General features: G+C 38.6%; 1 protein-coding gene across 1 annotated transcript in view; it reads left to right on the forward strand.

The window, feature by feature from the left end:
- NCK2 (NCK adaptor protein 2) overlaps positions 1–16,200 on the forward strand; it is an 84,656-nt gene that overhangs the window by 27,983 nt on the left and 40,473 nt on the right. Inside the window, exon 2 of the mRNA XM_008635834.2 lies at positions 2,226–2,303. The gene's annotated coding sequence lies outside the window, so the exon portion shown is untranslated. The remainder of the gene's footprint in view (positions 1–2,225; positions 2,304–16,200) is intronic.

Below are 16,200 nucleotides of genomic sequence, written 5' to 3' on the forward strand. Positions count from 1 at the left end.
TTCCCAACTGTACTTCTCCATTTAACTAATATATACAGGGCTAGTTTTTTAGATATTGATAATGAACAGTACTGTTTTTCAGCTCACTTTTGAACACATGTTCCATATGCAGGTGTGCATTTGTGAAGGTGGAAGCAATAATTGAGGGAGGTATTGTGTTTTTCTTTAAGGTACAAACCAAAAAAACCCCAGACAAAATCAGAGGCTTGCTACAGCACTTCAGTGATAGATGGTAATGGACAGTAGATGATTTGTGAGGTAGGACAAGGAAAGATAGTACTATTCAGAAGATCTTGTACCAAAAAAATGAGGAGACTTTTATTTTCTCATTTTTACCTCTTAATATTAAAAATGTCCTTGTGTTATTGACAGGAGAAAAACACATACTACAAAACATTCAGCTAGCAGGAAAATAGATCTGCTCTGCCTCAGGGTTTTAATGTTGCTTCATTTATTAAAGTATCTCTCTCATTTACTTGATATCTGTCCTACAATTTCAATAGAGCAGTTTTCAGTGGGAACACAGTTAAGGTCTATAATTGGTTAGAAAAATTGATATAGCAAAGTGTGGTTGCCTGTAGTCTGTGTCTGCAGAAAGCTGAAAACCCAGGTGAGGCAGCAGCTATTCTTGCCACCACCTGGCAGAGGAAAAGGGATTGGTCACTCTCCAGTCCCGTCTGCTTTCTGCTGCCACAGGCAAATCTTCATTCAGTTGGTGAGTTGGATCAGGAAGCTCTTCTGTTGGAATAATATTTCCTCATGATTTGCTATCCTCCATTATTTATTTTTTTAATCTTGTGTGTTTTTCAGGAGGGTTGGCAACAGTTTGTCTCCCCTTGCAGCTGCTGGGGACCAAGGGGTGAGCTTCCAGGAGCAGAGGGTCAGGGAGTCTCTTGTTCTTTACCCCCTAGCAATATGTTTAGGCTTAAGTGTTTGTCAAACTGTGACTTTAGTAGTTCTGTTACTCCACCTATTAATGAGTGTGAGAGTAAATCTCACTTTGAAACATTTGTGTAAGGTATTTATAACACCTTTGTCAATACTTTTTATTCTTGCCTCACTTCATTATCGTGCATGGGATCACTGGGTGACTTGCTCCTTTGAAGTTAATATCTTCCTAGGATGCTTTTGTAGAGTCACAACTGATTGGAATCTGTTCAGAAAAGACTTTGAACAGAAACATTTGTGCATGAGTGGCCTGGGGTTGTGTAGGAGTTTTAACACATCGTTCTTATGAGGTAGAGGCTGCAGCACAAGAAGTTGCTGAGAATTTTTTTCTTCTTTTTGAATTGGATCTTATTGGGTTTACACTACCTGAGTTTGTCAGACATCCTATGGAGTGAGAAGGGTCATTAAAAAAACAGAAAGAAGGGTTTAAATACTCTGACCTCTCTTCTGAACAGTTACTTTTGTGGCTAGAAAGACTTAACTGAACAATGGAGGCCAGGAGGGACCTCTGGACAAGCCATCCACGTCCTGTCAGGGCTGAGGCTGCACCTGGGGCCATGTTCAGTAGAATTTGAGACTTCCAGGAAGAAGGCCCATTACTTTCTCAGAGGATATGTGGCTGTGCTTAACCACCCTTGTGCCTTCTTTACATCCAGCCAGAATTTCCCTGAATGTAGTTCTCTGACCATATGACCAGCTTCACCACCTCTGTCAGAGCTCTCTCGTTGGGCCACCATCTCTTGTGCCAGAAGGCCCCAGGCCACATGTGGTAGTAATCCAGCTGAATTACACATCTGTATGTGTGTGAGTGCCTTCTGGATGGAAATACTTCCCTACCCCACAAAACTCCTGGCGGTCCTTTTGTTGCTGTACCTCTTTTCCACATGTAGAGGCATTTCCTTTTTCTTAGAAAATACAGTCAAGTTAAACCAATACAGGAGTGAAGGAAACAGTAAATAATGGTGCTTTGTAAAAGATAATCTTTCTAAAACTAGGCTGAATTTTTAATTCCATTTCTTGACTGATTTTTTTCTGTATTATGTAGGCTTAACATTGTACATGGTCTGGATTGTTCGTGATTAAAATTACCTTGTATTCATTGAGAGAAGTTAAATATGAAGATGGGGTCTGTTTTTGCAAAACGGTGGATCAAGTTCAAGCGATTCTGCCTGCTCCTCAGCATCTCACAGGAGGTTTTGGCAGCATGAAAGCTAAATTACCTAGTAGAAGTGTTCTAAGTTTAGTGCTAGAACTAAAATATATGTTTGTTGTTTCAGGTGGTGGTGGTGGTGTATATAACTTTGTTGGAGAGTCCTGCCTTTCACTGACTGGATCCTTTTAACAGTGTGTCAAAGGTGAGTGGTTCAAGTTCAGTGGTTATTTTTGTTACTAAAGATAACAAGTGAACTGGATGTATTGCTTGGTTTTGGCTTTATGTAATAGCAGTGTAGTTGTGATTTTAATTTTTTTTTTTTTAACTGCTGCATGATTGATTAAATAGTAAGTCTTTTTCTGTCAGTGATCTGGGGCAAATGAGTTCTAGCTCTTGCTTTCAGGAGAAAAAACCCAAGAAAAAATGATAGTCTCAGACTGTGAATGAAGCAGTAGGTATTGCTTCCACTGTTTCATGGCCCCTGTCTCCTGCTACCTACTGCTTTGACTTGGGATGTTTTCCCCTGAAGGTGCTGCCTGAAAGCACAACATGATGGTGTGGGAAGTATGGAGGAGAAGCAGTCATCCATACACCATGGTGGGGCAGGCTTAGTGTTATTCTTTGGTTGGATTCTGAAAACTAAGTAATAGCTTTGAAAGTGTTGAGTACTGAAAGTATTGAGTGGAAAGAAGGTTTTTGTGTTTTCTGTGAGAGCAGAAGAGAATTGCATTCAATGTATAGAGAGCATCTTCCTAGCCTGGCTCTGAAGACCTGAAATAATCTAATGAAGCTGATGTTCCTGTAGAATTCTTTTTGTGGTAGAGTTTGGCTAACTTCTTTCTGTTAGTTTGTGTACCCTGTTGTCAGTTTGTCGTAGCTGTAGTTGATCTCTGTGGCTTACTAGGAATTTATTAGCAGAAACCTTTAATAAATGACACCTCATTACAACTGTACCAAAAAATAAAATCAAAATGGCAGTACACTGAATAAACATTCAGCATTGTAGTAGCTGCAGCATGAAACAGAAAACTTGGAATCTTGGCTTTATTCAGTACTTTATCAGGTGGATTTATTATTTCTTACTCAAGTTCTCTGTTTATAAAATAAAAGTAATTTTACCTTCTTCAGAGGGAAGTTATGAAGTCCAGTTATTGACATTTTGGAACATTCAAATGGAAAGCAATATATTAAGTTGTTGTGTGCCTTGATATTTGCTGTGAGTTCTGTTAAATACTTGTTCAATGAAGTGTTATGAGCCATTGAAATTAGACATATTTATTCAATAAAGTGAAGGTGAACCAGTTAGAATGAAAAATGCAATCCAGTCTTAACTATAGTGTCTCCATATGTTTTTGCAAATGATTGATTTTCCTTTAAACTGAAAAGGAAATTCAAAAGTAATACTGAGGTAGGGGGCTTTTGCTCTATGTTTTCAAATTATCTGACATTTGTTTTTAAATGTACTGAAAAAAATTTATAATCCTGGCCTTTCTAACAGATCAGAGTGTAACCTTGACGACTTAGGTGTTTAAAGACTAATAGTGAGAAACCTTTTGTACTAATTTTCTGGAGTAGAAATTTCAGTAAGTTTTCTTTAATACTTTTTCTATGATGTAATGTAGCAAAATTAAAATATTCTTGAAAGAGCTGTTAATGTGAAAACAAAGTACACAATCCTAAATGATTAATCAAGCTGTTGACTTAGTCATTGTAAAATTATTTTTCTATGATAATTTCTACTCAAGATTAAGCCTGTATTTTACTAACTATGGGTCAAATTATGTATTTATTTCAAGTGTGTAATATAAAACACATTAGAGTTTTATCTTTGGAATCTTTCTTGTTCTTTTTTATAATAGTTTTAAGTTAAATGTTCAGTGAAAATAATTTTTAAAATAGTCCACTGCTCAGTTAAAGGAAATAGGTGTCTGAGATCCTGGTTATGTACTTAGTCATCTTTATTTCTTGAGCTAGTTGCTGTGATATTTGGCTTATTGGGCAATTTTTTTTTGTTACTCTTTAATCCGATAAATGTGGAGGGTAACCAAGCAGGCCTAAAGTAGAATTCTTTACATCAGGTGAAGGTTTTATGTATTTCAGGAAAAGGCAGTAAGTAGATAACAGCTCACTAAAAGGAGGTGAGGAAGAACTATCTGGACATGTCAGTTGGTGGGGGAGTGTAAGGAGTGTCTCTCTTTTTGTATCTTTTTTCTTTCCCTTTTTTATTGAAGATGAGTACCCAGCATATTTGCTGTGTACAATTAGACCACACTCAATTTCAGTAAGAAAATTAAATCTAACTGTATTAATATTTTATGTCTTTTTCCATCCTTCGTGTGCTTGTTTCTGATGGACTGTATTCAGCTTGGTAAATATGTGAATCTGCAAAACCTGGAGCATTCTAATGCTGTTCCCAAAAGGAAATGAATGCGTAGATGTAGGTTCACTTCACTGAAGCCTACATTTGTAATGCTTGTTGAACCAGAACATTGTAACCCTTTTGCCCTTTGAAAAGGAATTGAAATGGCAACAATGTAAATATTCAGAAATTACACTCGAAGTCCTTAAACTTCACTAAACTGCAGGCAGTCATGTATCCTTTCAGGCTTTTGTTGTGGTCATCAAGATCTGCCAGGTCTTCTTTTACGTAGCTGGGCAAGCTGGCTTTTTTCAGTTGTTTGTTCTCCTCTCCCCCTCTCTCTCCCTCTCCTCTAACATCATATTTTATGTAGTGGTATTCTGTACTTTTGAGCTTGTCCCTCATTCACTTGCAGTAATTGAATCAAAACCAAGATCTCATGTTGTATTTTCACAATAAAATATTTTGAAAAGTGGTTGCAATGTTGATATGTGCATTGAACATTTTGTATTTTAGATTAAAATCTCCTGGGAAATGTTCTGTAATTTTTTGAAACTTGATACATTTGTATGGAATGATTGGTTTTTTAGGTTACCCCTGTACACGGGAGGGAGATTGTTTGATGAGATCAGAAGCAAACCAGTACGAGCAAAGTTATAGATGTGTTAGTACTCAGCAGATCTGTCAAAGGCTACAGTACCACAGCGTACAACAGAAATCCTTGTCTGTAAAGATTCTCAGAACAACCATGACAGAGATGAGCTCCTTATATTGTGAGACTGGGGACCTGTACACAGCTTCTGACAGACTGATCCTCCTCCTCTGTTCAAGAGCAAAAAGCACCCTAGACATTTCAACTTGATAGAACTGTTTGTGATGCTGTAGCAGAATATTTCTTGGTATTTTTCTGTGATTCAGTATGTTTGTAGTTGTTGGCTTTTTTTGAGGTTTTTTAACCCAAGGAAAATGATACCTATTCTCAGTGTTTCATATGAGTTAGTTATGAGAGCTTTGATTCTGACAGTTATGAAGAGAATGAAAGGTATGTGCTGAGTGGATGTCTGGATTCCTTTCCCTTAAAAAAATATTTCTGTAATTACGCCAATTATCTCAGGTGCCCGAAGTGATTTTAAGACTTTGAATGTAACTTCAGTGTTACTTAAATATACTTACAGACATTTAGTATAATAAATGAATTTATAGAATACTGCCTGTTATGTTATGCTAGTGTCATAATACTTCGTAACCTGTAATTGAGGACAGTGGGGAAGAACACTTTCAGCCCACTCTTCCACTTCCATAACCACAGGTACACACCCTGAATAAATTGATCTTCTCTGAATTACATTATTTTAGTACTTTTCGTTTTTTAGATTTTTCTTTGCTGCATTTTTTCTGTTTCTCCTTGTAGTAATTGTAGTTCTTTGCTTGAAGTACAGGCATGTTTAAATTTGCTAGTAATATAAAAGTTAAGAATCGGTTGTCTAATTTTTTTGAGTTTTGATACTTTCAAGTGCAACGCATGTTTGTGGGTACCAGCAGTACCTGTTACAGGCCACAAATGGCCTTTGCATTGTGCTTTAACTGCAATCCATGTGCATGCCTCATCAGAGAACACTGTACAGCTTTCATCAATGCAGGAAAATTAACTTAAGTAAAGATACAACAATAACCACGTTTTTCCTGGTGAAAGTAGTTTTGTGGTATGATAGCCAGTATGGACTTTTTCTGTCTTGTCATCCAGCATGTCAGTTTTTCCGAGCCAAAACCACTTGGCCTGCTGAAAAGAATCCAGCATGTTGCTCATGAATATAATTAAGTTATACATACATATGCATATACGTGTAGTAGTTATATTATGAGTGAGCTAACTTGTGCCCAAGTATATTAGTGAACTGAGTATTAAAAAAAGTGACTAACCTTGTTGTCTTGACCAGTGTTCAGAGGAATGGCAGAACAGGGTATTGAGCCCCTGTTGCTGTAGTTTCTAAATAAATATATCCCAGTGTTACACCAGTTTCCGTTAAATGATTTAAATATGCACTGTACTTTTGATGGACAAGTGATGTGGCTTAGAATATGATCTTGAAAAAACCCTTCAAAGTAGCTTATGCAGTTAAACTACATCACAGGGAGGGTGCCCTTAGATGCTGAAAGTGGTTGTGACTTTGCGTCTTGTATATAGATCCAAATGTTGGGGAAAGTCAGCTTGAGGCTTTTGGGATGCAGGGACCAGGGGCAGTCCTTGTGCCAGCACTGTGTAGTGTGATTGGGCTGTACTGGTGTAGGGGAGTGGCAGAGACCCCACACCCTCCTGAAGGAGGAAGCAGATTAGCAGCTGAGTCCACCAAGCTACTCCAAGATTTAACTGTCCCTAAAGGAGCATCTGCTGGCAGACACATACAGGAGATCTCCTCTCCTTGGACTGCTGTGCCTCTTTTTTAGTTCAGGGCTGACTTCTTCAGCTGGTGCTTTGCAGAGTGGGCATGCATCTGGTGTTGGCATAGGTCATTTAAAAAAATCAGTTGAAGGCTTGTTCGTCCATTTGACAATAGCTGGAAGGCAAGTCTTCTGGTGTGAAGGCTTTGAGGGAGCTTTAAATGATTCGCTGTTCGTGTTAGTGTGTAGTAGAACTATAGCCTAAATAGTACATGTATGTAGTTTTGGTAGTGTTTTTAGCATATTCCATATGGCATCCTGTTGAAATGGTATGTATTGCATCAAATGTATTATGATATTAAAAAAGAGTTGGGCTTGCTGATTTACTGCCATTTACTGAGTGGGAAGACACTGTACACAGAGTTAATCTCGTTTAGTATCTGGTGAATGGTTTGGTGTCTTATCTAGATGCTGAAATTGGTGAATTTCACAGAAGAGAAAAATATTTAAAAATTAGTGTGGTGTATTTCTTGTGGAATTCTGTTTCTAATAACTTGGTTAATTAATTGTGGATTACAATTACTGTTCGCACTGTAGTAACAAAGCTCCTATTGTACTAAGCAGAAAGGACTGAGAAAATGAGCTTGTCCTGTTGTTTATTTTTTAAGCCAGTAGCAACACAAAGCATAGAATACCATGCATACAGATGCAAACCTTTTACAGTTTATTTTTCTTTCCGTGATTTTAAGTTTGAGGGCCTTATTTTGGCATCACAGGTTCCTTGCCTTCTTGTGGATTTAAACCCCGCTTTCCTTTTTACTATCTCTTCACACCCTTTTGTTTCAGGCATCGCCTGCAGCTCTCATCCCTCCTTATTTTGGAGGCTGTTGTTTGTGTCAGCTGCTCTTAGTTGTTCGCTGCAATAGAGCCTCTGCGTAGCCTATCTTCTACCTGCTCCATCCTTTCTTTTATCCCCCTACCTTTCTTTTAAATGACCCTTCTCCTGCTTTTTGATTCAGCAGCTGTATGCTTAATCCTTCCAGGTACTGTTGTTGCTGCCCAGACTGGTTTTTTTCCTCACTTGTTTGGGTCCTTGAATTTTTGTAGCACACCATTTCCTTGCAGCTGCTTGTTCCACCTCTTCTTACTAATATTTAAAATTTACCAGTAGCCTGATTTTTTTTTTTTTTTAATGTGCAATACCGTCATCTCAACAGACGTGTTCCTATATGCAAGTTAGAAATCTGCCTCATGCAAGCAGCTACAGCAGGTGATGTCAGTGAGATTATTTCCCTGAAGCAGCAGGTAGTTGGGGGATCCAAATTTTCCCAAGAGGTTGATTTTAAATTCTCTATCTTGCACCAAAATCCATAGCTCCTAGTGCATTCCCTGATAAGCTCAGTTGTCTCATACCATTAGTTCTCAGGTTATCACATACCAGCCCCAAAAATGCTGTTGAATGAGGGTTAGACTTCTCTTTATATTTGATCTCTGAATTTGTTTTTCGAGATTAAACAGTCAGAGTATTAGTTTTCCTTGCTTAGTTCTCCCTGAAGATTACTGAATTGTATTTTCTGCCAGCCCTGGATTTGCATGGGTTCTGGAAAGGTGTGTTCCGTTATTGCTAGAGAGAGTGCTGGTTTATGATTATGAAGATCTGGATGCATAGTAATGTAAAGCATTTATCTCAAAACAAAAGGACATCCTTGAGTTTACTTCCGTGTTTGGACTAGAGCTACAAAACGTGTGTGTATGTATGTTTATAAAATTGGTTTTGAAACTAGCTCATAAGCAAGGCTTTGACAATTGTGCTCCGTAGAATTTGAATTTACTGTCAAAGGGCTAAGGAAGCTAGCATTCTCAGCTGCTGACTTGCACTTCAGGCACTCTTTGGATGCATGGCTGCTGTAACATACTTTCTGACTGCAGTAAATTACTGAAACTTCAGGAAGTCTTGAGCTGTGAGCTGGAAGTCTTTCTCCATGTGACTGGTCACGCATCGTTATGTGGCCAAAATGGGGGTGTCCCATTTGTGTGCTGGGCTTATGTCCATTGTGTGAAGAGCAGCTGCTGCTTTGTATTCTTCAGGAAAAAAGGTGGTGGCAGAGAGATCAGAAGCCTGCTGATTGCTGTAGCCTGCTTCCTGTCTGTGGTTTAGGAGAAGGGGAGAAAAATGACAGCACGAAGTAGGTCACTGGTCAGCTAAAGATTCTGGCCTGTAGGTGGTGGCTGGGCATTTTGGCATTTCCACATCCCGAATCAGTATCCTAATGAATCCTGCAGAATTCTTGAAAATAAGAGAAACAAATGTGAGGGCAGTATTTGATGAAATAGTGCTGCTTACCTTTACAGACTGTAGCTTGATTTCAGGGTGGAGTTTTTTGAACCTAAATGTATTTGTTACACTCTAGAGGAGCAGGAGCAAGGCATCAAATAACAATTCAGACCAAGACCTGTTCCTCAGAGTTTAATTTGCAAGAAGCTAAAGAACAAATAAAATAAAAATGCTTGGTATTAGTCACTTGAAACAGTCAGGAATTCTGTGGTAGAGGAAAGGAAAAGGGATCTCTCTTCCATAAGCTCTCCTTGGAGTCCAGAGAAGGAGAGGATGAGTATATCTTCCTACTTCCCTATTCTTTTTTTTCCTCTATTTTCTTTGTTTTCTATTTTATTCTCTATTACCTTGAGGTGATTTGTGAATTTTTACATGCTTGCTCCTATTTCTGTTTAGTCATGGGATTATAACTTGCTGCTCCTTTAATACACTGCTCTGCACCTCCCAATATTTGTGTATCAGTTTTCTTCAGAAAGCCTTTCAGGCTTGATCCAGATGTGGTAACACTGTTGTCTTGTTTGAGTGAGGTCTGAGTTAGATAATGAAAAATTGTCTACTTCTGTTGTAACATTACTTTTAACAGGGTTGCGGTGTGTCGCTCTTGGATGTTGACTACAAGTAATGCTTAGTACTTGACAGCATCTTGTAATATTTAGTATTAGTATTTTTTATGGCTCCCAGCTGAACTGGTGTATGAGAGCAATGGCATAATAACTTTTATTGAAAATCAGTAGCAATATAAATTTTTAAATTTGTATTAATCTAGAAGGAACACAAACTCTGTAGTTGAAGTTCCACATTTCAGACCTGTGGTTTTGAACCTGTTTTTTCCTTTATTTAATCTTTGTTCTTGTACAGATGCTAATCCTCACAATCTCTCTCCATGTTTGGAAGTTATTTGGCTGCTATTATTTCCCTTTAAGTTTTTTAATGCATTTTATTGTTATCTGGCAGGAGTAAGAAAGAAAATATGTCTGTGAGCACGTGAGGATAGAATGTCTCATCAGTGCAAGAGTACGTAACATTTCTGGATGAAAGGGAATGTGGCGTAGCAGCCAAAACCAAATATTTAATTTTGAACCAAGTTATTGCAGGGAGGTTTGATTCAGGAAAAGTAAGCTTTGGAGAAATTTGACAGAAGATAAAAATAATAGGATATTTAAAGGTGTTTGGAAGTACTCTATTTTGTTCAAGCACTGAAAGTGAGAGTAGGAATAAAGGAGGATGAGAGTCTGGCATTATGAGGCAATGTTGGTTTCTCGTGAATGTGTATTTTGCTCTTAGAAATGTAGACAGTTCTATTTGCTTAATTTTGGTTTTAGGTAACTGTTTCTATGGAAAAAGTCAGGTATTCCTGCAGTAAAAGTTTACTTTCAGATGCTTATCCTTTTGAGAGGCAGATCTAGTGCAGTGGAAAGTTGTGCTGGTTTAATAGCAGTGGAACAACTTTTTAGATTGTCTGTGTAAGCCATCTTAGAGCAGCTGGCACCTGAAGTGCAACGTAAGAATTCAGAATAAGGAGCATCTTCCTAATGTGCTTACAGAATCATGTGTTCTTTGGAGCACTCCTGGCAGAATGGTTTTAGAAAATCCCCTTTCATCCTCTTCCCTCTTCTATGAATGGTGTTTCTCTCTTGGCTTTGTGTCCCTCTCCATTGACTGAGGAATTACCAATAGCTAGCTGCTGTAATTGTGTAGCAGAACACTCACCAGTACAATTTTTTGGAAGAGGTCCTCATTTAAACTGGAAGATACGTAAGAAATAATTTGATTGAAATAAATGAACACTGCCAAAAATCCAGACCAAAAATGCAGTCTTGGTTTTAAATTTAAAGCATTCTTTAAGAGTTACAGGGCAAGTAATTTTGAAACCTGTTTTGTTCGGGAAAGTGTGAGGGATAGTGTTTCCTCTGTACTTGTGTTTTGGGAGCAGTAGGAGAGGATTCCTCTATTAACTCTGAAGTGCTGTTAGATAGAAGAAGAAATAATTTCAAGGGGAGACTGGGATTGCTATTTCTTGCCTAGCCTTATACTTTCTTGGTTAGCACAGCAGTCAGTATGACTGACAAGAGGCTTGTGAAGCTGCAGCGTTCACTTGCATCTCGTACAAGATCCAAGAGTGTTTCTTTATTTAAATTGTGCTTTCTCTGGATACGTGTCCTATCAGGAAATTAAAAGCATAGCTTTCTGAGTAACTATCTCATGTTCCAGTCTGTTTCAGGAAGGTGTACAGATTTACACAGGAATAAATTTAATACTGTTAGCTGTTTCTTAATGAAATCTAACAGTGCATCTTTCAAGCTGCCTGTTTGATTACATACATAAGTACAGAATCAAGAATGGTATCTTACATCTGGTGATTATTTTTACTTGTACTATTCAAAGACCCTGCTTCTAGAAAGTAGCTTTGTGCCTGAGAAACTCTCCTAGATATGAGAAATAGGTGTTCATTAACCCCAGTTCAGGTAGAAAACTTTGGAACTTTGCCTTGAGATTTAAATTGAGATGTATCTTTTTCTTTTTTTCTTCCCCACTGCTACACGCACCTTTTCATATTGGATAAATATTTTGGCCCAGGTGAGTTGGTAAGAAAATCCAGAAATCTAAGAATTTATTCAGTATTTAAAATGACATTAAACTGGAAAGCTCACAGGAGTATAGTCCAAACAGGACGTTTAAATTACTTAGTACTCTGTGAACTAAAAGCTTAAATTTATTTTAACAATTAAAATTGTTTTCTCATTTTCCTACTGTTATGAGGTAGATTGATTGGGTTTTTTTTTTTGAAAAGCAAATGATAAATTGCTTAAGACTATAGAGTGAATGTTGTCTAGAAACGGACAATGTATATTTTTTTTTTCCCCCCTTAAAAACTTTAGAAATAAATGGGGTTTTGAACTGAACAAACATCTCTTCCTCTTTCTAGTTAAAAAGTGAATATGTGATTTTTCCATTGGGGAACAGAAGGTCAGCAGTCAGTTTTATTTTCAGCATTTTATAGACAGTTTAAAGTGAAATCCCTTGAAAAGTAGGTAGCGGTGTTTCAAGGGATTAGCAGTAAAACGTAGCAATCCACAGTGATTCTGAGCTTTGTCCTTCTGCGCGAGATCAAGGTTAAACTTCTTATGTCTGAGGACTGTTCTTTGTTTATACAATACATAAATGTACTAATACTTCCAGTGAAGTATAGCTCCTGCAGACCATTGAATGTTTGAGTTATGGGAAAAGAAGCAGCAGTGGAAGGAAGTCTTTCAAACACTTTATTATTTGGAATCTTGAAAGAAATTCAAGGATGTCTCCTTTATAAAATCTCATGGTGTTCACAGTGTCCTGAGTGGCTGACTGTTTTAATTTTGAGGAGAGAAGGAAGGTTTATTGATAGTAAGGATGAAAGTCCATGAACGGGGGTACACTCAATTTGTTCTTCTGTAGAGCATGTTTCACCAGTCTATCATAAAGCTAATATTACCTAAATGTCCTCTCAGCAGAGCATCTGGATTTTTTTTTGACCTTGTGTGCTTGGCTCCCTCCTACCCTGTTTTTGTAAAGGGCTGTGGAGAGGTTGTTAGGTGTGAAATTATTTGTAATTTTGTCTTATGTAGACACCTATGGTATGTTTTATTCTTCCCAGACTTTCCCTCTCTTTTATCTTGTTTGTTTTTGGTTTCATGTGTTTCTGAATAGAGAGGTAAACTTAATGCTGTCTGCCGGGAGGAATGAAGCGAGAGTTAGCCAGAGCAAGAGCAACAAACATTAAGCTTATCTGTGTCTCTGTAGAAACACCCATAAACCAACGCAGAGATGTGGTCATTAATCATTGCTGCTGTTTTAGAGGTGAGATGAGGTCTCTTTTCCGAAAATTTTCTTTAAGGAAGCAGAGTTTATTAACTGCATCATTTTTCTGGAACTGCTTTTAAAAGAATTCAGGAAAAGGTGAGCCAATGCTCTTTTCTGGCCTTCTTGCTGTATCTAAATGTGAGGCAGTTTGAGATTCTGTTGTGTTTACTCTGCAGTCAAGAAACATGGGCCAAAAAAGTTGCCACCTTGCTGTTTGTCTCATGTTGTTTGCAGCCAAAAGGTCTAAAGATGTCCTCTCTGCACATTCTGGGGTTTTCCACTGCTGTCTAGAATGTACCATTGCTCTTGATTGCCTTCAAAATAAAGCAAGAAGACTTTTTTGCACTAATAGTGGAAAAAGTCACCGGAGGCTGGGTCATTCACAGTAGCTGCATCTGCATTAGGCTGCTGATGGAGACAGAAAAAAAACTTGCAGCTGCTGCCTATACTTGCCTGAGCCCTGCCTGCTGCTGGGGATTGCAGCAGCAGGTGCAGGAAAGGGAGGTTGAGGGCAGATGGCACAAGCACATAGAGGCTAAAGGCTGGAGAAGGGGCTTGCTAGGAAGAGAGATATTAGCCAACTGTCTGCCATTGGAGTTGCTTTATTTTCAGACATCATTATTTTTTCTCATCTTTCAACAAATTAAAATCAGCAAAGATGACAGTTCACATTCCTTGTGTTTTCTGATAAGTATATGATGAAAGGGCATGAGAAGATGTATAGTCTTCAAGATACGGGGAAATACCTTCTTCCAAAAATACTGTCTTGGTGAGATGAAACAGTAAAAATCATCTAACTACCAAAATCCGCTCTCTTAGTGTTGTTTCCTGGGGTTTTTTTTGCTTGGTCTCTAGAAGGTTGCGAGTACTGTCTGTTAATCTTTGTCCTGTTTTCTGAATGACATGTGGATACACATTTCTTAAAAACAACGTGCACCCCAAACAAACTGAAATATGTTTGTTTATTTTAATCCCTTAAGGTTGTCATCCCATATTTATGGAAGTATTTGAGTTAGGTTTTTCTTACAAGCCCACTACCTTGTCTGATGGTGACCGTACTAAGCTTAGTTAAAGACCTGTTGAAGTGTTCTCTCTGTAATTTCTATTACTATCACTATCTATCTTCTAAGCATAGGTAAGTTATAAGGCTTGTAGTTAGTACTGTGAAACTGTAACATGAGCTGCTATAATACCACCATGTTCCTGTAAAATACCAGCTTTTTGTCCTTTGAAATAGAACTTTACATTTAAATTATCTGTCAGAAGCTATAAACAAACACTGCCTGCTTTATAACAGGCATACTGTTCCAAAAGAGGCCATAGAAATATCCTTTTCAAGTAAAACATCAAAAGAGTTTTAAAAACTTAGCTTCCTGAAGCAGCAGAGCACTTATCACGTAAATAGAAAAGATAGTACTTAGTATTATGTGTTTTAAAGTCTGCCACATTGATTAGCATTTGTATCTTGAACTGCACCAGATGAGGAAATTTTGTGGTATAGCAGTATTACTAATGAAAATCTTAAAAAATACGGAATTGGGAGGGTTAGCTTGTATGAAATTCACAACACGAAACAAGAGTTAATAGCACATAAAATTAGAGTAGTATTGCATGGTTAGTAGAAGGCCAGAACTCAGATTTGTGTTCTTCTGATGTTGCAGCAGCCTACCTTAGCCTGGAGGGCTTTCTCTTTGTACTACGAGAGAGTTAGCAGGCTAAAGTATCTGCTACTTTTCATAGAATCATAAAATATTTAGGGTTGGAAGGGACTTCTAAAGGTCATCTAGTCCAACCCCTCCTGCAGTGAGGAGGGACATCCTCAAGTAGATCAGGTTGCTGAGAGTCCTATCTAATCTGACCTTGAATATTTCTGGGGATGGAGCATCTTCCACATCTCTGGACAACTTGTTCCAGTGTTTCACCACTCTCTTTTAAAAAAAAAAAAATACTTTAATCTAGTCTAAACCTACTGTCTTTTTTGTTTAAAACCATTACCCCTTGTCCTATCCCAATAGGCCCTGCTAAAAAGCCTGTCCCCATCTTTCTTATGTATTGGAAGGTTCTGTAAGGTTGTTTCTTCTCCAGGCTGAACAACCCCAACTCTCTGAGCCTGTCTGTATAGAAGACGTGCTCCAGCCCACTGAACATCTTGGTGGTCCTCCTTTGGACCTGCTGCAACAGGCCCATCCATGTGTTTTCTGTGCTGAGGGCCCCAGATCTGGATGCAGTATTCTGGATGGGGTCTCACCAGAGCAGAGTAAAGGGGCAGAATCACCTTCTCTGACATACTGGCCACACTGCTTTTGATGCAGCCCAGGATGCAGTTGGCTTTCTGGGCTGCAAGTGGACATTACTGGGTCATGTCCTGACTTTCATCTACCAATGCTCCACAGTCCTTCTCCACAGGGTTGCTCTCAATCCCTGCATCCCCCAGCCTGTGCTGATACCAGGGGTTGCCCTGACCCAGGCACAGTACTTTGTACTTGGCCTTGTTGAACCTCCTGAGGTGCCCATGGGCCCAGTTCTTGAGCTTGTCCATGTCCCTCTGGATGGCATCCCATCCTTCAGTTTTGTCAACTGTAGTTTGGTGTTACACGTGGACTTGCTGAGGATGCTCTCGATTCCCACATCTGCGTCACTGATGAAGACATTGAACAGTGCTGGTCCCAGTATGGACTCTGCTTGTCACTGATATCCATCCAGACATTGAGCCATTGATCAATATCCAAATACCCTCTGGATGTGACCATCCAGCCAATTCCTCATCCACTGAGTAATCTATGCATCAAATCCATATCTCTCTAAAGCAGAGAGAAGGATGTTGTGGTGGACTGTGTCAAAGGTCTTACTGGAGTCCAGACAGACAACATCTGTAGCCTTATCCACAGTTGTAGTCACTCCATCATAGAAGGCCACTAAGTTGCTCAGGCATTTGGTGAAGCCACTTTCTCACATAACTATTAGCAATTTTATTCCTATTTGATATTTTCCAAAGTCTTAGTGTTGTGTTTCTTCTTTCAACTTCTGACATTATATGCTTCAAATGATGAAGCTGTATTAGTCTGAATAATGGGCACCTGTGACTGTGAGGTGACTCTGGCTTTCAAGAAAGGAGGAAAAAATGTGAGCTGGAAAATTGCCCTCATTGTGCTTGGCAGCCTCTACTTTTGAGGGCATCCCCACTGGTCT

The sequence above is a fragment of the Corvus brachyrhynchos genome, unplaced genomic scaffold (assembly GCF_000691975.1).
Source record: "Corvus brachyrhynchos isolate BGI_N302 unplaced genomic scaffold, ASM69197v1 scaffold83, whole genome shotgun sequence".
NCBI classification, from domain to species: domain Eukaryota; kingdom Metazoa; phylum Chordata; class Aves; order Passeriformes; family Corvidae; genus Corvus; species Corvus brachyrhynchos.